A 20,697-nucleotide genomic window follows, 5' to 3' on the forward strand; every position below is an offset into this window, starting at 1 on the left:
GGGTGCGCTTAGTCGCGGATCCCATAAATCATACTGATAACTGGAAACTCCTTGTTGAGCTGTGTATTTGCACAAGATGGAAGTGAGGAAGTTCGCTCGGGTCCTTTCTGCTCCTGGAGACTTAGGCCGAGCTGTGGAACGGCCCCGGGGGTGGTGGTGCAAGGGAAGGGGGGGTTGGGGGCAAGAACTGGGAGCCGGTGGTCTTGTGATGGTCCAGGCTGGAGGATCGAGTGATGCTCGCGGTCCCACCGCCAGCACTGTCAATAGGACGGAGCGACGGTAAGCTGCTCTTGAGGGGCTGCTGCTGAAATTATAGTTCAGGTTCAATAAAAAAAAATAGATAATCGTTTTTGCAGAATGGTAAAATAACAGGCCATCTCCAAAGCACCTGAATCTCAGATAACATTTTACGTCATCAAACTAGGAGAACAGTTTATCGAAAAGTTAGGGTTTTAACATTTTTTAATTGAGGAATTTATCTTATTTACCTTTTCTTTTTGGCCACTCTGCTTGTGGGATTTGAGTTCCCCTGACCAAGGATCCAACCTATGCCACCTTCCTGGAGTCCTAACCACAGGACCACCAGAGAATTCTGTTCAGTTGAGGAGTTTATATAAACTTTGATGGATAGCTGTTTTTCTCTAGCTCATGTTTACCCCAGACATTGCAGTTTGCAGGGCTTCTCGGAGGTGGATGGGCTGTGTCATTGTGCACAACATGCTGGGGATTCATCCTTTAGTGTTACAGTAGTACCCTTACATATGAACCTTCAAGTTGTGAACTTTCAAAGATGCAAATGTGCATCGCATCACCATCAGGCAGGAGTGAAATTGCAGGTTGTCCTCCATCTGTGGCTGATGATCCTTCACCTCTACCATCTCCCACCTCCTTTAGTCAGTAACTCTTCTTGCCTGTTGTAACTCTCCTTGCCTGTTTAGTCAGTAACTCTTCTTGCCCCTGTGTGCCAGCTGTTGTACTGTAGTTTTTCAAGGTACTGTACTGTAAGATTAAAAATGTTTTCTTTATTTTTTTTGTGTTTGTTTCATTTGTGTGAAAAGTATTGTAAACCAACTATAGCACAGTGCTATATAGCCGATTTTGTTAGTTGGGTACCAGTGCTAACTTTGTTGGACTTACGAACAAATTGGCTTTAAGGACATGTTCTTGGAATGGAGCTTGTTCATATGTAGGGGATTTACTGTAGTTTGATTCTGTGTCTTGAGTCCTTACGAACATCTGGTGGTGGGAAATAGAGTAACAGAAGAGTTGCAGAGTTCTATCTGAGTATTCAAGGTGTTCAGATCCTGCCCTTTTACGGTGAGTGGCTTTAGGTGCTGGTTGCTGGTTACTGGATGGTTTGTTTCTTTTTTTTGAAGATGGCGCATGTGGTGTTTGGGGCATGTGATAGATCCCTCTGTCCATGTTCTTTCTACGTTGGACACTTAGCTTTGGATCTTGCCACAAGCAGGCAGTTGCTGAACATCTCTCTTCTTCTCTGACTCAAGATAGGTCTAGAAGAAGGAGGCAAAAACAGTGTCTGGTGTGCCTTGAAGTAGAAGTTTCAGAGGTGGAGTCACTTGCGTGGCATGGCTTCTGACTGAAGGAATAGTGCCCTCCAACTTGGAAGAGTGTTTCCAGTACCCAGGCCACTTTTCCGTCTGATTCCATGGTCATTCCCTAAAAAGTTGAGTGGCAGTAGCTGTAACTGGACTTTAGGTTTTAACTTAGTCCTTGGCTTCAAGTGCAGTGAAGTGAAATGAAGTGAAGTCGCTCAGTCGTGTCCGACTCTTTGTGACCCCATGGACTGTAGCCTACCAGGCTTTTCTGTCCATGGGATTTTCCAGGCAAGAATACTGGAGTGGGGTGCCATTTCCTTCTCCAAGTAGGAATTCAGGCTCAAGGCCAGCAATTTGGTTAATCACAAGCAGGAGGCCAGACTCTACCTGGAGCTATTTGGCGGGTGGTGGCAGCAGAAGGTTTTCCCTGCCCCAGCCCCAAGGTGACCTTGAGCCCGCTGGTGAGACCTCTCCACCAGGGGATTCTGACTGTCAGCATTGTTTGACTTGTGAACTATGGGACCAAGGGGTTCTTTTGGGCATTCTGTATTTTTAGTTTCTTGGTGGAAGTTGGAGTTTGCATCTGCTCTGATAGTTGCACACTTCTTTCTCAACTCTGGATGGCCCTTCCTTAGACTTGGGGGCTGAGGTACAGGCTTTGGGTGGGCTTGTGTGGCTCATTGCACAGGTGGTGTGTCCCTGGTACCTGGGCCCCATGCCGCGCTGAGCTACTGTCAGAAATGGAGCCGATTCTCTTGGTGATTTCTGTTTAAGTTGTGCCTAAGCACTCACTGTGGGCCAGGCTCTCTTCTCAGTGCTTCGGGTAAATTCCTTTGGCTGGTGCTCACAGCAGTCTGCTGAGCTGGCTGTACTGTGGTTCCCATCTCGAAGACTGGTACTTCATTGCCTCAGTGACAACGTTGTTTCTTTACATTAGAAAGAAAATGAGGGTTTTTCAGTGTTGGTGACTGAAAACCAAAACCAAAACAAAAAAAACCCATGAAGCTGTGACTAACATCATCTGTCTAGTCATCCTAAGTGCGGGACAAGAGAGGAACTGTCAACCAAATTCCATCTGTGAACAAGAGTGTAGATGGCTTAATAAACTGGCCTTGCATTCTGTGGGCCTCCTGGATGTGTCTGTCCTTGGAAGTAACAATAACAACTAACAATAGTAACAAAAGAGCTGGAGTGTAGGAGTGTGGTTCACGCCAGGTGGTGGCGTTGCTCTCAGGGTCAAAGATGGTGTGAATTTAAGAGCCAGCATCACATCATGTAATGAAACATTCACAGATTTGGGGTTCAGTTTCAGGGCACAGGGGTTTCCTTGTGCCCTGGTAAAGAATCTGCCTGCAATGCGGGAGGCCTGGGTTCGATCGCTAGGTTGGGAGGATCCCCTGGAGAAGGGAACCACTGCCCACTCTTGTTCTGGCCTGGAGAATTCCATGGGCAGAAGAGCCTGGCAGGCTACAGTCTATGGAGTCACAAAAAGTCGGACACGACTGAGCGACCTTCACTCTCTCACTTCAGGGCACAGGAATTTTGTCAACGATTGTAAATTCTCTAACAACCAACAAGACAGTCTGCTCAGTGGAGAGTTTGATGAGCAGGCAGGCTGTCATACCCCAGGGAGAGCTCCCTGTACCTGGACCATCTCCACCTGCCCTGCGCTCGGGGGTCCCGAGGCGCCGTTCCATCCAGCCACCTGGCCTCTCGGCTTCCGGCTGCGTTCCCGGAAGTGGGCAAAGCCAAGTAAAAGTGGGCAGCGTCACCAGTTCTCCAGCTGGGGCCGAATGACAGAGCCGGGGGTAGACCAGACTCTTCCGCTCCCACTGGGGGACGCTGACCCCGTGATAACAGGAAGGGCTGTGCCGCCGCCTCCCGGGCGTGATACTGCTGACTGCAGCTACCACTGAGCCCCCTGGGCCCAGGTGACTGGTTCTGTGGTTCGGCTCCCGAGAAAGCCGCTGCTGTCTGAAGACCTAGATTAAGAAAGGGACAGGGCGAGTTTGCCCCTGGACTGGGCCACTGTCTGCATCAATGACCTGTGCTCGCTGCTGGTCGCACTCTAACAGGTCGTTCGCAAGGTTCTACATAATTAATCAGACTTGGTCGGTCCTGCTCTGTGGTAAAAAAGTAAAAACATAGCTGGTAGTTACATGCAGCAGTGTGACTTCAAAATTAAGCAGTTCTTGATACATTTTTAATTCTTTTTGAATACTCATTATTTCAAGTTGAACACACAAAATAAGGTGTTGACTGCCCTGCTGTGGATGCCCCTTAACTAAGTGACTGATCAAAGTTACGGTCCCAGATAACCTCCTGATAAGAGGTGCAGGGAAGGACACAACCTTGCTTGGGGTATTGCTGCGGTAACCTGAATCTCGTGTGGGAAACAAACTACATTTGAGTCACATTCTACAAAGTAACTGGCCTCTGGCCTCTTTTCTGGGTATGCTGGGTCTTCGGTTGCTGCTCGGGCTTTTCTCTAGTTGGGGCAAGCGGAGGCTGCACTCTGGTTGCGGCGCGCAGGCTTCTCACCTCTCTCTGCAGAGCCCGGCTCCAGGGCCTGTGAGCTTCAGTGGCTGCTGCTTGTGGGCTCGAGAGCGCAGGCTCGGTTTGTGGCTCACGAGCTTAGTTGCTCTGCAGCATGTGCGGTCTTCCTGGATCAGGGATCGAACCTGTGTCTCCTGCATTGGCAGGCGGATTCTTTACCACTGAACCACCAGGGAATCCCTGGCCTCTGTACTCTTAAACTTTCAGGGTCAAGAAACACAAAGAAAGATGAGGAACTATTCCAGTTGAAAGAGTGCTAAGGGATCTGAGAACTATATACAGTGCTTAGCTGTGGACTGGATTCGGGGGAGGGTAGCTGTAAAGGACATTATTGGGTCAGTGGGCAAAATTTGAGTGTGAAGGTGGATGGGCCAATAGTATGCTAGCAATATCATGTTTCCTGAGTCTGATAACAGTGCTGTGACCATGTCCTTGTGTTTGTAAATACATGTGGAAGTAGGGCGTTGACCAAAAAGTTCATTTGGGTTTTTCTGTTACATCTTGTGAAAAGCCTGAACAAACTTTCTGGCCAATTCTATGTTTAGGAATAAGACGGCACATAGTCTAAAACTTCATGGGGTAAGGGGGAGGGGAGAAAATGATCATATGGACGTAGGATCAATGGGGCAAAGTGAAAGCAAGACATTGGTGAAGTTATCTAGGCAAAGAGTGTTGGCGAATTCTTTGTACTGTTCTTGCAACTTCTCTATGCATTTGAAATTGAAAGTACATCAGAATAAAAAGTTACAAAAACAAATGTCTGCCCTGGATTCACAGCAATGTAAAAATCTGCCACTGATAAAAGCTTACACTATTTCATCTTTTCTAAGATGCATTTTTTTCATCTTCTCACTTCTCTGAATTTGGGTTGAATTTTTTTTTTTTAATTGTTGTTGTTGTGCTGGGTCTCCGTTGCTGCACACCTGCTTTCTCTAGTTGAGGTGCATGAGGCCTGGTCTTCATTGTGGTGCACAGGCGTCTCACTGCGGTGGCTGCTCCTGTCGTGGAGCACAGGCTCTATGCTCACAGGCTTCAGTGACTGCAGCACTTGGGCTCGGTGGTTGTGGCACAGGGGCTTAGTTGCTCCGTGGCATGTCACATCTTCCCAGCTCAGGGATTGAATATGTGTCCCCTGCATTGGCAGATTCTAACCCACTGGACCACTAGGGAAGTCCTTGCGGGTGCATCTTACGATCAACGCTGTCTTAGAATTCATCGTGTCAAGTTTTGACAGAGTTTTCCTTTCTTTGTCCTTTGTCTTAGCATCAGAGGCACCTTGAGTTTGATGAAATGTGGTATTCTCTCTGGGCTCCCCTGGCGGCTCAGACAGTAAGGTATTCTCCCTGGCTCTGTTGTTTGAAGAGGTGGGAAAAGAAGATGGTGCTTTGAGTAGCTTTGTGTGTCAAGTTTCGCTCACAGGAAGTTTTACTCAGCTAGTGTCTTTGCCCCAGGCCAGATATCTAGCTGCCTTTGCTCATTTCCACTTCTGTGCCTGCTAGGTATTTCAAACTCAACACATTCCAGGCTGGATTTCTGTGTTCACCTCTACCCCCAAACTGCTCTTCCTCTGGGTTCGTGTCTCAGAGTGGAACCTGACTTTTAGCCAGAGTTGGCTCAAAATGGGCCCCTGAGAGGAGCGCAAGGACCCGTCAGTGCTTACAGAGATGGGGTGTGGGTGCATCCCGGTCTCACCTGGGACACAGGCTGATTTTAGACTGCCTAGTTTTTGTCTTTGGGCTCCAAATATCTGTGCCTCGTTTCCCCCATTTGTCAAATGAGGATATTTTCCTCAAGTCTATCAAGATAATGGACAAGCAAATTCAGTAACCATAAAACTCTGAAATCCTGTGACTTAAAACAGGAGAGCATTTTAGGAAGACTTTTATAGTATCATTCAAAGTGAGCTCCCCGGAGAAGGCAATGGCACCCCACTCCAGTACTTTTGCCTAGAAAATCCCATGGACGGAGGAGCCTGGTAGGCTGCAGTCCATGGGGTCACTAGAGTCAGACACGACTGAGTGACTTCACTTTCACTTTTCACTTTCATGCATTGGAGAAGGAAATGGCAACCCACTCCAGTGTTCTTGCCTGGAGAATCCCAGGGACGGGAGGCCTGGTGGGCTGCCGTCTATGGGGTTGCACAGAGTCGGACACAACTGAATCGACACAGCAGCAGCAGCAGCAAAGTGAGCAGCAGCAAAGTGAGCTCCCATGAAGCAGACCTGCTCTGAGCTCCCATGTCAGTGAGGGCAGGGGTGTGGGCAGCCAGTACTTCCTCCCAGGCTTCTTTCCCGAATGGAGTCCGGTTCCTGGGTGAGTCAGGGTGGTGTTGGTTTTACACCGGATGCTGGCAGGCGCCACCAGGAGCAGGGCTCTTTTATAGAACTGGCCGTGCCTGGTGCTCCCAGGGTCCTCTCCACCCTGGGGCCACTGGTCAGTGTCACTGGGAACTTGCGTGGCATCGTATTGTCTCACTAGTCTTGAACCGCTCATGTGTCAGACTTGGTAATGGCTCCATCTGAACCTTTTTAGCCCCGTTTGATTTAGGAAACTGCATCAGCTCAGGATGATAACACTTTACTATTTTGTTTGGCATGGACTTCAAGCAACTGCAATAGCAAAATATGGTGATTTCCCCATGGCCTGGTTTCTTCACTGCTGTGTTTTGTCTACATTTTGGGTGATTGCTTCTTGGCATTTTTTGTACAATAATTTTATTTATTTGTTTGTTTCTGGCTGGGCGGGGTCTTTGTTGCTGTGAGGCCTTTTTCTCTAGTTGCAGTGTGCAGGCTTCTCTTGCGGTGACTTCTCTTGTGCACAGGCTCTAGGGCGTGCAGGCTTCAGTAGTTGCGGTATGGGGGCAGGCTTAGTTGTTCTTCCGCACGTGGGATCTTCCAGAATCAGGGATGGAACCCATGTTGCTAGTGGACTCTTTACTGCTGAGCCACCAGGGAAGCCCACTTCTTGGCATCTCTGAGTCTGCTGCTGGGCCACTGAGTTGTTGGTGTTGACAGTGACCTTCACAGCAGGCTCATTCTTCAGAAGGAGAAACCCGGGGTTTCTGAGTTTTGCTGAATTCTGCGGACTTTTAAATATGTGTAGAGAACAAAGAAGATCAGCAATTTTGTGTGATTTGCCTTTAGGCTCCTAACGGCTTGGCTGGAATTTAAGATAAGAAAGTTGGATAACACTGAGCAGGGGCAAATTGTTCCTGCCACTGCTAAGTCACTTCAGTCGTGCCTGATTCTGCGACCCCATAGACGGCAGCCTACCAGGCTCCCCCGTCCCTGGGATTCTCCAGGCAAGAACACTGGAGTGGGGTGCCATTTCCTTCTCCAATGCATGAAAGTGAAAAGTGAAAGTGAAGTCGCTCAGTCCTGTCCGACTCCTAGTGACCCCATGGACTGCAGCCTACCAGGCTCCTCCGCCCATGGGATTTTCCAGGCAAGAGTACTGGAATGGGGTGCCATTGCCTTCTCCGAAATTGTTCCTAGGGTTTTCTAAATAGATTTTGTAGTCTTTGTTATTTTATTCTCTTGTGTTCTTTATTGCCAACACAAAATGAGAAAGGTTCTGGCAAAGGGAAAGTTTCTTAACAGATGAATAGAAATGGACCGGGACACAGAGTGTTTGGTTAAAGTAATGCTTTTAATTTGGGGGACTATCCAAGTTAATGTTCTTTCCTTATAATTAGGTTTCCTAATAGAAAATTCTTGCGTAACGTTAGGACATTCTTGGTTTGGTTTCGAGCTAGAAGGACGTTTTCTCATATATTCTGGATTTCAGATTCCTGAACTTAGTCATGGAAAAACTTTTTTTTTTTTTTTTTTTGGTATTTAAAACTGCTTTGTGGGTTTATATGCTATCAGTAGGCATGAGGCAGGATGTACAAGTTGGTAGTTCTGTGTAGTTAGACCTCAGTATGTGTTCACTTACCAACTCTGTGACTTTGAGCAAATTACCTAACCTCTCTATGCCTCAGTTTCCTTGCTTTTAATATAAGGATGATAATATATATACATACATATATATATATATATGGATGATAACAGCACCTCCCTCACAAGGCTAAATTCCTCAGTTTTAGGAACGTGCCCATTAAAAGATGAGTGCTCAAGAAATACTAGTTTTGTATTATTAAAAGTTTATTTAGCAAGAGCGAGCATTCTGTGGAGGTATCAAAGGTCGAGACATCTCTCCTGCGGCTCTGGCTGTCCGCAGAAAGTAGACTCCAGTGCCTGCAGGCTTTAAGAAAACCTCCTGGAGCCTGTTTTACTTTTTCTCTCTCAACGTTTAAGGTCACTTGACTGAAATAAAAATAAATTGCAACGGTTATCCTACAAAGAGAAACTACTCAGAATGGCAAAATATGCAAACATTTCAAAAAATGATAAACACAGATTAACTTTAAGGAAAGAGTATATTCACCAGGATGCTCTCATTACCCTGCAGGCTCCGTCCTTGCCTCCGCTGTGGAGGAAAGCAGCATGTGGAGTCGAAAGGTGTGCTAGATTTCTGCTTTGTTCTGCTAATTTATGTAGTTTTTTTTTTTTTAAAGATGAGGTTTGTGTGATGATACAGTTTGCAGGTCTGTCCATTTTCACTGTTGTTGAAAACACACACCTGGTGACTTCCTGGTGGTCCAGTGGGTAAGACTCTGCTTCCAGTGCAGGGGCTTGGGTGCCGTCCCTGCCTGGTTGAGGAACTAAGATCCTTCCTGCTGGGCTGTGTGGCAAAAAAAAAAAAAAAAAATACACCTGGTGTGCTGAGTTGTTGTTCCCTCTGGTTAGGCTTCTAGTTTTTTGCTGAACAGTTAGGAACTTTCACATAGCATTCTATGAAAAATTTTAGGTTTCCTCTTGTCTTTCTCTTTGGATATGAAAGCACACCCCTTGGTTTTTTCTTCCAGTCCCACCTCTGCTCCTTTATGTGGCTGGTGGGATGGGTGTCCAGTGGGGTCTCTGACCAGAACATCCTCAGTGGCCCTTCCCTGGGAGGTGGGTGGGAGTGTCAGCCCTCTCCTCCCCACCTCTGCCCCGGGCCAGGGAGGTGGAGCCAGCTCACCTGCACCCTGGGTGGAAACCTGTTGCTAGAGCTGTTTCAGTCTGGTTTCTTTAGTGATTAGTGAGAGATGGAGTATTTCCTGCCATACCAGTAAACAAGGCTGTCACAGCCATCAGCAATTCCAGCCCTCCAAATATGAATTTCTGAACTCTGAGGGCACCCGGGAAGAACAATGCCTGCAGTAAGGCAGCCATGAGGTTGCACCATTCCCTACAGTGAGCACTGAGGAAACTTAGGACGTGAAAAAACGTAGGATACTGACCCCAGATAGCTGAGCTGCGTGTGAGAGGAATGATTTTAGTGGGTCCAGACTCTTGCATCTTCCTATATGTAGAAAAGTGCTAAATTCCTTAAGATATCTGGTTTTCTTTAATTCAGAAAAATAACTTTTGATGTTCAGACTACTTGCGCTTTGTTGCAAACCTACATAACCTGACACCCTCCCCCCCTCCCCCAGGGTTACTTGAGATTACTTTAGGCTTGAAGTCCTAAAAATTCCCACCAAAAACCCGTAACTCTCAACTTTTAGGCTGTGACTCTTTTTTAAGTTGACATTAGCAAGATTGTGTCTGTTAAGTGTTTACTTATTTGATGAAGAAAAGCAAGATCATGCCTGTCAGAATCAGCCCGTCTTCCTGGGTATCCTGAGGACATTGCTCTGGCAAGTGAACCCTGCAGACAGCAGCAGGGGTGCTTTGTGCCGACCTTCTGGTCTGTTCTTGGACTAACCCTAGGGAAGTTTTTTAAAAAATGACCTCTCTCGCTCATTAGTGTGAGCAAGGAGCCGTCACACTAATACCCACTCACTTCAACACTGAGATCTCAGACATTTTGGAAATGAAACAAAAGGGTTTATGTGAAGTCTTTCTGGAATTTCTGGCTTCGATAGAGAACCAAACGCTGATAAAACTAGCCGGTTCTGTGACCAGTAATAACATTTCTGTAACGACAAGTGTCCTGGGACCTGCACCCTTGGGTCTGCTCTGCCTGCCTCACTGCTGGCTGCAGCGTGCTCTCGCCTCTTACTTCGGACAGAGAAATATAGGTTACTCATTTGTTTCTGGAAATGTACCTGCACCCACATCTTTCCTCCACAGTGGCGTCCGGGGAGGAGGCGACCCACCCACCTCTGTTTACTGGGGCTGGTCCCGTTCCAGTGCTTCAGAAGCTGTGTGCAGGCTGCATGTGGCACAAAAGGGAATTGCAGCTTCACATTCCACACTTGTGTTGCTCAGGTGGGAGGAAGGCTGAGACTCCTTGGGAAGTCAATGACCGACCCTCTGAGGTAAGCTGAAGTGATTTTGTTTGATCAAACTAGCTATATATGCCTTAGCATTTATAAACCTGCAGCAGGATAGTGTATTGAAATTCAATGTATATTTGTTCTGTTTTTTCCATTTTAAGATGGTACCAGATCTTGGTGTTCCCTTGCCTCCAGGATTTTTTTTTAAACTGGAATCAAAGGATGGAGGTTTTTTTTGTTTGTTTGTTTAATTTGGCTGCACTGAGTTTTAGTTGCAGCATGGGGGCTCTTTAGAAAGATCAAAAAGATTGTCTTTAGAAAGAATCCTAACATCGTCCATCAGGTGAATGGCTGGACCCACTGTGGCAACCCTCACCTGGAACACTGCCCTCCGTGAAATGACAACCATCCGTGCAGCCTCACCGATGCTGAAAGAGAGTCAGTTCAGAAAGGCCATGTGCTGTAAGGATCCATTTATATGACATTCTGGAAAAGGCAAGACTGTGGGATCAGCAAACATGGGCAGTGTTAGGACTATTTGAGGTCAGCACGTGTTTTTGGTGATGGAACCCTTCTGTGTTCTCATTGTTGTGACAGTTAATACAAATCTGTACATGTTAAAACTCTTGGAACCATATATATGCATGCATACATGGGTCAATTTTTGTGTAAGCAGTTTTTTTTTTTTTTAAAGGGAGAGAGAGGTCATTTTTAAAAAAACTTCTGCCTTTGGCCCTGTAATATAACCCTCTAGGGGGACTTCCTGGGTAGACCAGCATTTAACACTCTGAACTCCCAATGCAGGGGGCCAGGGTTTGATCCCTGGTCAGGGAACTAAATCCTGCATGCTGCAATTAATTTTTTTTAAATGAAAATAAAATGCGTTTCTTGTAGACTGCATATAGTTGGGTCATATTTTTTTAATCCATTCTAACAGACTCTTTTGATTGGTGTATTTAGACCATTCACATTGAAGGTGATTATTGATATAGTTGGATTAATATCTACTCCATTTGTAAAGGAACCTTCCATTCATTGCACTTATTCTTTGTTACCTTTTTAAAATATACTCCATTCTTTTTTCCTGTCTTCTCTGACTTTAATGAGCATTTTATATGATTTCATTTTCTCTCTTCTCTTAGCATATCAATTCTTCTTTTGAAAAAAAAAATTATGGTTGGCCTGGAGTTTGCAATATACATTTGCAAGTAATCTATGTCCACTTTCAAATAACTCTGTTTCACTTTACAGATAGTGCAGGTACCTCTTAACAGAGTATTCCCAGTTCCTCCTTCCTGTTCCTTATAATGTTGCAGTTATTCATTTCCCTCATTCATAAGCTATGATCACCAGCACATTGTTGCTATTTTTATTTTGAACAGTTATATATTGAATCAGCTAATAATAAAAACATGAGGGAATTCGCCAATGAACTAGGGGTTAGGGCTCTGTGCTCTTACTGCCGAGGGTGTGCATTCAATCCCTGGTCCGGGAGCGAGGATCCCACAAGCCACGAGGCGTCGCCAAAAACAAAAAAAGAAAGAAAAAAGAATGAGATGCTTTATTTTACCTTCATTTATTCTTTCTCTAATGCTTTCTCTTTTTAAATGTTGATCTGAATTTCTGACCTATTAGTATATATTATTTTCCTTTTCTCTGAAGAACAACAGTTTTTGCAAGGCAGGTCTCCTGGCAATGCATTCCTTCAGGTTTTGTCTGAGAAAGTCTTTATTTCTTCCTCACTTACGAAGGATAATTTCTTTGGATATACAACCATAGGTGGGTGGTTTATTCATTCAACTCTTCAGATGTATTACTTCATTCTCTTGCTCATGTTTTCTGACAAGACATGTGATTCTTTACTTTGTTCCTCCACAGGTGAGGTGGTTTTCCCCCCTCAGGCTTTCCTTAAGGATTTGTCTTTGGTTTTCTGCAGTTCGAATATGATGTGCCTAGGTGTAGTCCTTTGGTGATACATCCTGATTGGTTGTTCTCTGAAATTCCTGGATGTGTTCTCTGGGATCCACCATTAATTTTGGAAAATTCTCAGCCATTGTTACTTCAGATGTTTCTTCTGTTAATTTTTTATTTCATCGTCTCATATTTCAATTATGCATATATTACACCTTTTGTAATTGTCTCACAATTCTTGGATATTCTATTCCTTTTTCTCCCCCTCCCCATTAGTTTTTCTCTTTGTTTTTTAGTTTGAGACGTTTCTAGTGATATAAATTAATTGCTTACTGAATTCTTTCCTCACCCATGTCCAGTCTAGAGATGAATGTATCAAAGGCATTCTTTATTTCTATTACTATATTTTTGATTTCTGGCATTTATTTTTGCTTCTTTATTAGAGTTCCCATATCTCTGCTTATATTGCATGCATGCTCAGTTGCTTCAGTCATGTCTGACTCTGCAACCCCTTAGACTATAGCCTGCCAGGCTCCTCTGTCCATGGGATTTTCCCAGACCAAACCTGTATCTTCTGCATTGCAGGTGGATTCTTTACCACTGAGCTTCTGAGGAAGCCCCTGCTTGTATTACCCATTGGTTTTTTTGTAGGTTGTCCACTTTTTTCCCTTTACAGCCCCTAACATGTTAATCATAGTTAAACTCTCAGTCTAATAATTGCAAAATCTTTGCCATATCTGAGCCAAGTTCTCATGCCTGCTTTTTCTCAGGCCTCCTCAAGCTCTGCTTTTTCTTGCCCTTAGTTTGCCTTGTAACTTTGTGTTGAAAGCTGGACTTGTGGTAGATATCAGGCTTCAGATGCTTCAGGTGTCTTCTGTGGTCTCCCTGTTGTCTCTGGGTTTTCCCAGAAACTCTATCTGAAACGGAGTCTGTGTCTGGCAGTGCCCGTGGTATAATGCATGGCTTTCCTACCAGGGCCCTGTGCATGTGGTGGAGAGGTGCTGGGTGAGGGAGGCATTCCTGTGAGGCAGACTGTTTTGTGGTCATGAGGTCCTGGACTGTGCCCTTCAGAAGTTTCTTAGCTCCCACTCATCCTTTTTTTTTTTTTTTTTGCCTCTGTCCCAGTTGTAAGACAGGAAGGCTAGAAGAGATTCCAGTTGTCAAGTTGCTCTTTGCCCTTCCCCCATGTCTGATAAGGCTCTGTCTGATAAAATAGTTTATTCTGAGGCAAGACACACCCTTTGGTATGGATGTTTTTGAAAATGGTTACTTTTCTCTGGGTACATTTCTAAACTGTTAGTTTTCTTCTCGTCCCTGTCTAAATAGTGAAAGTCTAATTCTTTTTTTTCTCCAGTCTTTATCATGAAGACCCCATGGGGCTCCTGGAAGTAAAACTCATGTAAGTGTGTCATCCCCTTTCCCTCCCCCTAGCTCAGGAGTTTTAAGTTTGATCTCGCCACCTCTAGCCTCCAGCATTTGTCAACTACTGTTTATGTGGTTCTACCAGTTACTGGCTTTCGGAGGATTCTGCCCCAGGAAAGCTGTGAAACTGAAAAAGCAGTTGTTCTGTCCATTTTTGCTTTGTGTTTTTTGTTGAACTATTTTTAGGTATGCTGCTAAGTCGCTTCAGTTGTGTCCGACTCTGTGCGACCCCACAGACGGAAGCCCACCAGGCTCCCCCGTCCCTGGGATTCTCCAGGCAAGAACACTGGAGTGGGTTGCCATTTCCTTCTCCAGTGCATGAAAGAGAAAAGTGAAAGTGAAGTCGCTCAGTCGTTCCCGACTCTTAGCGACCCCATGGACCGCAGCCTACCAGGCTCCTCCGTCCATGGATTTTCCAGGCAAGAGTACTGCAGTGGGGTACCATCGCCTTCTCCGATTTTTAGGTATATCTCAGTTCAATTCAGTCGCTCAGTCGTATCCAATTCTTTGTGACTCCATGGACTGCAACATGCCAGGCTTCCTTGTCCATCACCAGCTCCTGGAGGCTGCTCAAACTCATGTCCATCAGGTCAGTGATGCCATCCAACCATCTCATCTGCTCTTGTCCCCTTCTCTTCCAGCCTTCAATCTTTCCCAGCATCAGGGTCTTTTCTGATGAGTCAATTCTTCACATCAGGTAGCCAAAGTATTGGAGCTTCAACTTCAGCATCAGTTCTTCTAATAAATATTCAGGACTGATTTACTTTATGGATGGACTAGTTAGATCTCCTTGCAGTCCAAGGGACTCTCAAGAGTCTTCTCCAACACCACAGTATATCAATTATCAACATCAATACCACAGAGTATCAGTTCTTTGGCACTCAGCCTTCTTTATGCTCTAACTCTCACATCCATACATGACCACTGGAAAAATCATAGCTTTGACTAGACAGACCTCTGTTGGTAAAGTAATGTTTCTGCTTTTTAATATGCTGTCTAGGTTGGTCGTAGCTTTTCTTCCAAGGAGCAAGCATTTTTTAATTTCATGGCTGCAGTCACCATCTGCAGGGATTTTGGAGCCCAAGAAAATAAAGTTTCTCACTGTTTCCATGGTTACTCCATCTATTTGCCATGAAGTGATGGGACTGGATGCCATGATCTTAGTTTTTTGAATGTTGAGTTTTAATCCAACTTTTTCACTCTCCTCTTTAACATTCATCAAGAGGCTCTTTAGTTCTTCTTTGCTTTCTGCCATAATGGTGGTGTCATGTGCGTATCTGAGGTTATTGATATTTCTCCTGGTAATCTTGATTCCCGCTTGTACTTCATCTAGCCTGGCATTTTGCATGATGTACTCTGCATATAAGTTAAATAAGCAGAGTGACAATATACAGCCTTGATATACTCCTTAGGTTTATCTACATTTAGGCTTATTATATCTTCTTGGTGAGTGGACATTTTGAAATCATTTAATGCCCCTCTTTATCTCTCGTAATTTCCTTCCTCCAAAGTCTACTTCTTCTGGTGTTAATATAGTCACTCTACATAAAGAAATATCGTTTTGTATGGCTTGTTTTACCCATCCTTCTACTAAAACATGAAGCAGATTTCCTGAGGAGAGCATGTATTTGGGTCTGATAGTCCCTTTCTTTTAGTCTGTGCATTTAGACCATTTACATTTAATGTGACCATTAATATATTTGGGTATAAGTCTATCATTTTATTATTTGTTTTCTCTTTGTCCCCGTGTGTGTTTATTGAGGTATAGTTGACATATAACTATCCTCTATATTTTTATTTCTATTTTTTTTCTTTCCTGGATTACTTGAATGTTGCTCAGTGTTCCTTTTTTTTCTATTTCATTTTTTTCTTCCAGTTTTATTGAGATATAATTGACATACAACACTGTATAAGTTTAAGGTCTATAGAATGATTTTACTTACATACATCTTGAAATGGTTACCACAGTAGGTTTAGTGAACACTTTTCATTTCATATAGATGCAAAATGAAAAAAAAGAAAAATAGTATTTTTCCTTATTAGAACTGTTGAGATTTACTGTCTTAATAATTTTCATATATAACATAGAACAGTGTTTATTAATTGTATTTATTGTATTATAGATTATATCCCTAGTACTTATGTATCTTACAACTGGAAGTTTGTACCTTTTTTTAAAAGAATGTATTCATAGATAAGGTTTATTCCAGTGTTTACATAAAAATGAGTTAATGTAGAACAGGGAAAGGTTTTTCCAAAGGGTTAAAATGTATCAAACAATAGAACTTGGTCCTTCCATTTAGTTTGAATTCAGTTGGCTGATTGCATCATTATTAATATCCACCCTCACTGATCATTTTCATCACACACAATATCAAAAGTCTTCTGGTGGCACTTCCTATTTCCCTGGAAGTCTCTTAAACTACTTTCAGTTACAAAAGAAGGGCAAGGATTTTTATCAGCTCACACTCTACTCCATTGGAGACAAAAATACATCCCTCAATTCTCTTGTTTAAATTGTGGCTCTTGGAAAACAGTGTCCGAATGAAGAAATTAGCACTAACACACAAAGAACACAGTATAATCTCTCTATAACAGTAACTTTGCTTCAAATTTTTTTCATTAAGAATTATTTTTATTATCTCTCCACAAGGAAGTTATAAAAATACCTGTAAAAACATTGAAAAAGCTCTTTAAAATCCTGGAATGAAGAATTCTGAAGTATGAATTATGATACGTCTATGATTTGCAAATAAAAGAATCAAATAAATTCTACAAGTTGGAATTTCTGAATGACTTTGGTAGGAGTTTACCAGAAGGAGCTAAAACATCAGACCTTAACAATTTTCCGTTTTCATCTCAGTTGAATCTTTGATCTGTTGGCAGGCACAGTGCACACAGGAACCTGCTTCTGCCACTAATGATGGAGTCAGTCTGAGGGACAGATATTTGTATCCTGCATGCACCAGGCTCTTCCATGCAACTGACTGGAGTGGTCTTCCCTTATTTGTTCCATCATGTTTTAAATAAAAGTAAATATACATATGGTAAAACATTTAAATGGTACAAGAGGATTTAAAATAATCAGTAAATATCCTTATCTCCTATAACCTAGAAAATCTGATGTTTTCCAAATCATCAAACAGTCATATGAATAATTTGCAAAGTGAAGTCAACCTTAGAGTCTCTTCATCTGATTCTCAAGATTTATGGAATACCTTGATTCTCTCATATTTTACCTCTGGTACAGAGGAAAGCCATGCAGTCTTCTCCTTCTCAAAAAAACTAACTAGGAAAGCAACTCACACACTCTGCTCAGAGACAGCAAGTGCAGGCAACACCTTGTACCCCCTGGATCTGGTCCTAGCCACGGGCAGGGGCTCTGGTATCCACCAGAGACACGGGCGGGTGCCCGGAGCCCTGCCGTGCCCTTGAATGCCTCTGATCCTCCGGGCCAGCTGAGCATCCTTTGAGGAGAGCTCTGCCGCCTCTTGCAGGGCCAACAGGGCCTGGGTTTGCCAACTGAAGTCCACACCACGAGTGAATTTACCACGTATTTCTCTTGCCGGTGAAGGAGCGGGGATGGGGGGAGGAGTGGAGAGGAAAAGGAGACTCAAGAGAAGATAGATTCTCCGCGAGTCTCCGTGAATCTTCACCTCTGTTCTTCTTTCCTGGTGCTTACTCTTGGGACCTAACTGGTGGCTGGTGTCAGCTGCAGGGAGCTTAGAGACGACGGGCACGGCTCTCCTGGTCTCGGCGGTGGGAGAGGAGGAGACTGTCTCTCGGGGCAGGGGAAGGGACGGGAGGCTGGTTGGATGAGAGAGTTGCAGGCGGCAGAAGGGGCTCTTTCTTAGCAGCAGGCGCGTGCCCTTCTGGAGCGCTCGGATCGCCTGCAGGAGCGCATGTCTCCAGCGAGCCCGTGAACGGGAAGGCGCGCCTGGACAGGGGCCGGCGGGCGGGCAGCGGGAGCCGGGCTCGCGGCTCCGGTGGGCCGGTGGCAGGCGCGCAGAAGGTGTTTCGGCCCCGGGGCTCCTTCTAGATCTGGGTCGGGGGCAGAGGCCGGGAGGGCTGGGTCTCCCCGCCTCACCCGGCTGGGTGGTGCTCTGGAAGTTTGTACTCTTTGACCAGATTCTTCCAATTCCCCTCCCAACACCCCTCTGCGTACCTCCAATAACTACAAGCCCCATCTTTTTTTCTATGAACTTGTTTATTTTTGAAGTATAATTGACTACAGCACTCTGTTAGTTCCCCGGTGCACCGCATAGTGATTTGACATTTCTATACATTTCAAAATAAATCTGTCACCATGAAAGGTATTTCTTTGTTACTGACTATATTCTTCTACATTATTATTGACTGTATTGTTGATTATATTCTTAGTGTTCCATTTTAATAATTTTTATTGATGTTTTTCACCATGTATCTCTATTTTAGTAGTTGCTCTGGTGATTATAGTATTCATATTTAGCTTTTCTCTGCTTGGAAATAAGACTGTGCCACGTCAAGGGGAACATAGAAGCCACACCACCACTTAGTGCTATGTCTTCATGCATCAGAAACTGCTTCAGACAGTGTTAGAAATTTTGCTTTCTGCTGTCATACATATATACATACAAAACAGTCTCGGGACTTCCCTGGTGGTCCGGTGGCTAGGACTCTGTGCTCCCAGTGCACGGGGCCTGGGTCTGATCCTTGGTCGGGAAACTAGATCCCACCTGCTGCGATGAAGATGGAAGGTCCCAAGTGCCACAGCTAAGACCTGGCACAGCTACATAAATACATAAAAATAAACATTTCTTAAAAGTAAATGAGAAGTATAAAAAGCTGACTGCTTTAGCCACTTCTTAAAAAAAAAATTAGGGACTCCCTGGCAGTCCCGTGATTAAGACAAGGGTTCTACCCCTGGTCAGGGAACTAAGATCCCACACATTGGATGGCACAGACCAAAAAACCATAAGTCTCATATTTACATAGTTATTTGCCATTTCTATTTCTCTTTCTTTATTCTTGAAATTTGTTTCCCTCTGGTATTTTTCTCTTTGAACCTGAAGAATTTCCTTTAGCCTTTCTTTCAGAGTGGGTCTGCTAGAGAGCTCCCTTCTTGCTCTAATGCAAATGGTACAGAAGGTGAGGATTCAGCGTAGCACTGCTGATCAGTGAGTGTCCAGGGTGCCCGGTCACTGCTAAATTGCCTTGTGTGACCGTCATGGTTAGTGTACTGGAATTGCCTGGTTTCAGTCACACGACATGCGCACCACACGGCAGACAGCTGCCCTGTCCTGGGCCAAACAGGCAGAGGCAGCTGAGCTGGGATGAGTGCTGTCTGATAGCCGCCTTTGCTCCTTCTGACTCAGTGGCCCACCTGTCTTCTTGAAATTTGTGCTCCCCTTCCCTTGTGATGGAGCAAAGTCCAGACACCAACCATACGCTTCCATGGGCGCCTGGTGACACGGGAGCCCTGTGCATCAGCTTTTCCAAAACCATCAGATATTTCTCTCTGATAGTACAGAATTAAATAGGAATTTAATAGAATTCAGTGGAATTAAACAGGTGTCTTTCCCCCCTCATTAAAGAAATTTCAGGCTTTAGAAGAAGGCAGGGGAATACTCGGGGGTTTAGGGACCTCTTGAAATCATTTGAGGCCAGGCTGGCTTTTCAAAAATATTTAGTATTTATTTATCTATTTGGTATGTCGGGTCCTGGTTTCCACACGCGGGGTCTTCGTTGTGACTCTCTAGTTGCGGCTTGTTGGCCTAGTTGCTCCATGGCATGTGGGATCTTAGTTCCCCAACCAGGAATCGAACCTTTGTTCTCTGCATTGCAAGGCAGATCTTAACCACTGAACCACCAGGGAAGCACCAGGCATATGTATGCAGACCAAGATACACGACCTTCAGACACACAGAGAGGTCCCCTTCTCAGGAAGGCCTTCCCCATCTGCCCCATTTCAGGCTGTGAGTTGATGATACCCCTGCTGCTCTGTTTCTCTCATGTTACTTATCACCGTTTAAGACAGGGTTTGCTTATTTGCCAGGTTTGTCTGTTCCGTTAGTTGCAGTGTCCTAAGTGCCTAGAATGGTGCATGCTCAGTAAATTTTTTTTTTTTTTTTTTTACCTTGCTGCACGGCTTGTAGGATCTTAGTTCCCTGACCAGAGATTGAACCCGGGCCCTCAGCAGTGAAAGCATGGAGTCCTAACCACTGGACTGCCAGGGAATTCCCTCAGTAAATAATTCTGGGATGAAAGAACACAGTTTTGCAACTTGCTTTTCTTCCTTTTTAAAAATAAGTTGTCCCTGACATCCTCCCATGGTGTACATAACCACACCGGGCATCTCCTCTCTTTTCATGATCCCCCTGCTATCCTTGGGCTTCCCAGGTGGCGCTGGTGGTAAAGAACCTGCTTGCCAAGGCAGGAAACATAAGAGCCCCAGCTTCGATCCCTGGGTCAGGAAGATCCTCTGGAGGAGGGAATGGTGACCTACTCCAGTATTCTTGTCTGGAGAATCCCATGGAGAATCCCATGGACAGAGGAGCCTGGCAGGCTACAGTCCCTGGGGTCACAAAGAGTCAGACACAACTGAAGTGACTTAGCACACATGCGCACTGCCATCCTAGCTTGGTCCTAAAGCTACAGAGTGTGCTGTTACTGCCTGCAAGTGATTTGAGGGAAGTGACATGCTCTGGGACCCTTGAGCTTTAGGATGGAGAAGCACGGGCCCCTGACGTGGCCTCTTCTGTGTGAAGGAAGGCCGTCTGATATGCTGACGCCCCTACACAGGCCTGTCCTTTCAGGTCTTATGCGGGTCATTATATGATAGTCCCTGGTGCCTCACACAGTAAAGAATCTGCCTTCAGTCGCAACCCATTCCAGTATTCTTGCCTGGAGAATCCCCATGGACAGAGGAGCCTGGCGGGCTACAGTCCATGGGGTCGCAAAGAGTCG

The 20,697-nt window shown here is 44.9% G+C and overlaps 1 protein-coding gene across 4 annotated transcripts in view; it reads left to right on the top strand.

Annotated features, from left to right (window-relative positions):
• Nucleotides 1-20,697, top strand: part of LOC100297905 (ninein-like protein) — a 120,487-nt gene that overhangs the window by 24,369 nt on the left and 75,421 nt on the right. For 2 of the 4 annotated variants that reach the window (XM_059892808.1, XM_059892807.1), the window contains exon 1: nucleotides 10,373-10,461. The exons of the other annotated variants lie outside the window; for them this stretch is intronic. The gene's annotated coding sequence lies outside the window, so the exon portion shown is untranslated. Of the gene's footprint in view, nucleotides 1-10,372; nucleotides 10,462-20,697 lie in introns of those variants that run through there. 4 annotated transcript variants of the gene reach the window in all.

This window comes from Bos taurus, chromosome 13 (assembly GCF_002263795.3).
Source record: "Bos taurus isolate L1 Dominette 01449 registration number 42190680 breed Hereford chromosome 13, ARS-UCD2.0, whole genome shotgun sequence".
Taxonomy (NCBI): domain Eukaryota; kingdom Metazoa; phylum Chordata; class Mammalia; order Artiodactyla; family Bovidae; genus Bos; species Bos taurus.